At 37.3% G+C, this 5,745-nt stretch overlaps 1 pseudogene; it reads left to right on the top strand.

Annotated features, from left to right (window-relative positions):
• The first annotated feature begins 2,261 nt into the window (after window positions 1–2,261).
• LOC135129927 (protein BUD31 homolog) lies at window positions 2,262–2,633 on the top strand (annotated as a pseudogene).
• The last annotated feature ends 3,112 nt before the right edge of the window (window positions 2,634–5,745 follow it).

The raw sequence follows: 5,745 nt of genomic DNA on the forward strand, positions 1-5,745 counted from the left end.
GTGACTGTCAGAGAATTTGTCAAATAGTTTTTAAGTTTTGTCAAAATGGGCAAGCACGATGAACAAAGAAAATTAAAAAAAAAAACAAAAAAAAAACGTGGGGGAAGTGGGCGACTCTATAAAACTTTTCTATTTCGTTAGGAATATTTTCTGGCCATCTAACAATTCGATTTAAAAGAACATTATTCACTACATTCACTACTCTTTGAACAGTACGGCAAACAGTGCTCTTGTCAACTCCATGTGCATCACCGACTATGTGGTATTGGGCGCCACATCCAAGCCAGTGTAAAGCTACAGATAACTGTTGTTTTGGGGTTAAAGCACCACTTTTACTAGTATTATGCAGGAGTAGAGGCCCTATTTCATTTAGAAGCAAATCCAATTTTTCTGCGGACATTCTAAATCTTTCCGTATGTTTTACACTTGTTTGAAAATTGAAATTGATCCTCGGACGAAATATTTTTCTTCTCCGGTTTACCTGCCACCTATTTGGTTCTTCATCTTCACTAGACGAGTCAAATAACAAGTGTCGCAACATATTTTTATACTTGTAAACAAAATTATTGGAGACTACCGACTTGTAGAAATTTCATTACTGAAACGTCAAAATTTCTACAAACTAATGAAAATTATTTTATTTGTGCAACAAACACTTGTAAATTCGTAGAAATTATACTAATGGGTTTGAAAACTATTAGTTGTAACTTGTAGAAATTTATTAAATGATTGTGCAACAAAATTCCACAAATTACAATTTACAAGACTAATATTATTAGACTTGTAAGTATTGTGCAACAGGCCCCTGACCAGCAAACAGCAGTCCCGCACGCGCACGTGCATCGTGATGCTGATGCACATGCGCGTTAACTAAATTGAAACGGAATAGAACATGCTCTTTTTTTTTCGTCCAATCCAATATTGGAAACAATTTTCTATATGACACTCGACAATATTCATTGGTTGAAAAATTGTTTCTTGTACAATACATTGTATGGTCTAAAACGGTTTTAATACACGATTTCGTATTTACAATATCCCACCACTGCCGCTTAATTTGAACGAGAGTGGCTGTTTCCTCAAAATATTTGTTGGTTCTTTGAGCAGCAATCGTGGAACAATGACAAACGTTGCCAACATAGTGTACATTTTGTCGTTCAAGATTATTAGGATAGACTGATTTAAAGTTTAGTTTAAATGCCTTCCGGATTAAGCAGTGTTTTTCATTATTGTACCCTTGTCTTAAATGACCAAAAGATGCTTTTCTTGAAATAGAAGGATTATCAAAATCCAGATACAAAAATGTGCACAGAACATTTTTTTGTTTTATATAATTATTTCTAACGTTTTTAAAATGGACGAAGTCATAAGTAAGAAATGCCTTCAAATTGTCAAAATTAGGATTCTGAATAGAATATTAGAGCTATAATCTTAAAATTCAAGTTTTGAATAGACTGTACTGTAAGTGTTGTCCAATGAGGCAGTTGATCGGAATTAATTTAATAACATCTTTAAAATTACCAAAGCAAGCAGTAATCATAAAGGTTTGCACTGTTTTAGCGAAGATATCATCATTTTCTGGGGGACACAAAATGTTCTCTGCCTTGAATGATAAACATTTTCTGATATAGATCTCATCTGCTAATAAAGATAACGAGCGATCTAATAAGAAACACCTCTAGTTACTTCTCGATGCTCATATGTTTTCTGAACATATGGCGTAGCTACCGTCGTAACAATAATTTGAGGTTAGATAGATCGAATAGTGACAGATTAGAACAATAATAGAAGTGACAAGCTAGTGAGTGGATACTGTTGTCGACAGTTGAACGGTTGGCCACCAAGTGGCGTATTCGGAAAGGTAAATCGCGAATACGTGAGATCTACGAATTATCAATTAAAAATCATTTACTTACACATAGGGGTAACGGTGGTGTCCCTTTAATCTACTGCAGATTTGCTTTTCGGTTAAATTTTACAAATAAAATGAAACGTACAAGTCTCAAACACATGTGACTTCAACACTGTGGATTTGCATCCTCATACTACTACTGGACACTGACTGAATTAATCTGAATCTACAGTGGGCCACGAAAGCTTCCCACCACTCCACAAGCAAGGAGGCAAATCTACATTACAAAAATGTCATTCTTTCTGGCGCTAAATTTAACTGGAACCGATAGCCTACAATATATGTTATGTAAAACAAAAATGAACTGTAACGCCACATTTAGCACCTAAAGTTTTGCTAATCTGAAAAATCGAACCTGCCGAAAGTACGCCGAAGCAAAAAATCGCCTCCAGAGGGATGCGAACTCATTGAACCAACCTTAGATGAGTTAGAACAAAAACTGAGAGAAGCTGAAACCGAATCCCGTGAAGGCAAGCGAAAAAATGAATCGCTGTGGCCAATTTTTAAAATTACATTTATGACCTATTGTACCGATGGAAAGCGATCAGTCCACAACTGTATGATTACTGCCTCACTGAAAACATTGCAGCTAAAATGTAATATGTAGTATTCAGTCCAGGGACACGAATTTTGGGACGAGCTGTATTTGTCTGGTGCCTCAGAGCAAATTAGAAAAGCTTGATTAGTGGAGTGCGTTCACTGTGGATGCAGGAGATGTTGATAACGGAAATAATGTTCTTATTTTAAAGATTGTTTTCGATTGTTTAATTAATTAATAATCATAGGAGGAATTGCTTGTCCAAGAGCATTCCCACAAGCAACTACAGTTACATTTTCTGCATGTTCTGCTTGCATGTGCACTCTTTTGGAGCCTTTTTTCGCAAAACAGTTTGTTGTTTGTGTAAATTTAGTTGACATCCTTTTTCGTCAATATTTAAACAGGCTTCAGGTTTATCTAGGATACCTGTTTCGCGTATTTTTCAACTCGAAAATCTGGTAAAAAAGGTGCAGCTATTTTTTGGAACAATACGGTAGCCTAAATTTTATGGGATGTTATTTTCATCCAGTCTACAACCTGAAAATTATATTGGGGACCAGCATTTTTGAAAAATATTTCGATCAAAATCGCAGCAAAAGATCTTTCGAGGAACTTTAAGAATTGATTTACAGGACAAAACAAATCAGAGCATTTCTGGATAAAGCGCATTACATCCGTTTTAAATAGTAAGTGTGATTTCAGAAAAAGTACAGTGTTTTGTCACAAGGATGGGTAATTATCGAGTTATTACCGTCACTTATTCCTCTTTTATTTTTTATAATGTGATTCCTTGATGCTATTGCTTAAAATTGCTTTTTGTCTTGCAACTGAACAAAGTAACTTTAATTTCTTATTTTAAAAAATGAGTTTTTCTGTCATTTGGTATTGTTAATTAGCTTTTATGGGCGGGAAAGTGATTTAACAGCTTTCTTAGATTGTATTAACGATACCGAACAACATTTGCTTAAAGTTAATAAGCTTACGGTGAATTTTTTGTCTGATTTAAGCTTCAATTTCACTATCTAAAAATTAACGCAAGTTCACGTTCCCACCCCTGGACATAAGCGTTGCACCGATGTCATTCCAATAGAACCAGAAGGTACTATCTAATAGCTCTGCCTTCATTCTATTCCTTTCCAATATTAATGTAGACGGTACAAAATGACCTGTCGCCATATACCTAATAAATTAAGACTCTTGATATTTATCAGAACAAAAATTATATGTAGGTAACTATGATTAGAATTATAATAAACTATATTATAAAAATTATGTAGGTCATGTTTTTCATTTTATTTTTCAATTATTGTTCTTGTTTTTCTTTTTCTTTTCCAAACTACCTTAAATATTTTATTTTTTGCTCTACCTATAACTGCATACCCACCAGTTATACTAAATTTACAGGAAAATTTGCAGTCAATGAAAGAATCAAATCTAAAATGAGCTTTTCATTTATTTGACATACGCAAGTATGTACTTTTGTATTCGAACACAAAGATTTACTTACTCTAATTTATGTACATACATACATTGCATAATAATTATTACTTTACACACTTACTGCATACATATACAAAAATAAAATAATACAACACATAACAAAATAGAACAAAACATAGTTTTTATGTTTTTTATTTTAAAAGCTATTAAAATTACTGATTTTTTTAGTTTATCCTTTCGTAAGGTAACGTCGTGCATTTCAAGGGTAGCCATCCGTATTTCGACAAAGAGTTGGAGATTACCTCGTGTTAAAAGAATTACTTCATTCTTGCTCTACGGCGAAGGCGACGTCGCTCATCATATAAGCCGATCGCGAAGTCTCGACACCGAAATGATATTGCGGCGGGGCCCGTGGTCTGGCGGTAACAGGTGTGACTGGTCGCAGTGTTAAAATTTGCCCTTTCCTCCGGTCAAGTCGGAGATTATGTCGCTAATTTCCACAGGGTTTTCGAGTTCACAGGTTCCGGGATAACAATAAACTGGGTCGTTGTCGTACGTCCTTTAAGTGTGATCGGCAACGTGCAGGGTTTTTATGCTGCTGATTTTACTGTTCACGTGCGCTTGCGTCAACCGGGCCGTAGCATCTCCGAAGTTGTGGCTCTTTTTCTCAAGAAGACCATACAATTGTGAACTGGCAAGGCTGGTCCTTGATCCGCTGTCCAGGAATGCCGTTCCCGACATCCCGTCAATGTTTATCTGTACGGCGGGTCGTTCGAATTTGCGGACGTCCAGAGCGCAGAACTGGACGTTGAGTGTGGAAGCGTTGGTGTTTTCTTTGTTGCATTCCGGGCAATTTCTATGAAAAACGCCCGGTTGGCCACACCCATAACACGTTTCCGGGTTATTATTTACACCTCTGCCTTTTCCTGCAAAAGGAAGTTTCGTGACCGAGGTGTCTGCAGAATTCACAACGAGCACGTTTATCGTTGCGATGTGGTGGCGGCGCTGTGGTTGGGACGGCACCTCGTTCAGTGTTCCTGCTTTGTGCCTGCATTTCGACTTCGTTGGCTGCGACGAGGAGCTGTGGGAAGTTGTGCATCATTATCCGTGGAACCCTGTTCCGTATGTCCCACTTTAGGAGTCTGTACACCATGTCGAGTTGACGGCTCTCGGTGTCGGTTAACAAACAACCCCGTGGAAGTCTTCTGGTCTTACTTCGTGGCAAAGACATCTAAATAAATTTGATATGCCAGCGAATTCGTGTCGTAGCACCCATACCGCATCATCCCCCGTATTTACACCTCCTTTCACTCCTGTCCACCAGGTATAGACCGTACCAAGGAGTGCGTTTTCTTCCGTGATCTTTTCTAAAGTTTTGTAGAAATCGGCGGTTGCTAAAAATCCTCTACTGCCTCTTTAGTGCGTGTACCATCGAAACGTGCAGGACAGTGCGTAAAATGCTTAATTGTCTCCGCTGGTTTCAGTCTCTCAATTAGCTGTTGTAGCTGGTCTGCTGTAATAGCCATAATTCTTGTTTGTATGGAGCTGCTCACTAGTGATTTGTTTGACACCATTTCACTCGCGGATCGCGGCCGTAGCTTCGAGCTGTACGTTGGGCGACACTTGTAATAGGTGTGTAAAAAAATGTTTATTATCAATAATGAATATACATGTGGTGATATAATAAGCCTATTAGTATAAGAATGTATAGTCCAGACAGAGACAATTAATTTAACAGTCTAGGTAAAGTCCGTCGTGCATAGGTAAGAGTCCGTCGCTCACAAAAATTCAAATTTTGGTGCCCACGTCAGGCACATTTATTTAGAACCTTGCGCCAAATGTATAGGTAAATTAG

Source organism: Zophobas morio, unplaced genomic scaffold, assembly GCF_036711695.1.
Source record: "Zophobas morio isolate AGI-343-1 ecotype UQ-CSIRO unplaced genomic scaffold, CSIRO_AGI_Zmor_V1 ptg000017l, whole genome shotgun sequence".
In the NCBI taxonomy this organism is placed as follows: domain Eukaryota; kingdom Metazoa; phylum Arthropoda; class Insecta; order Coleoptera; family Tenebrionidae; genus Zophobas; species Zophobas morio.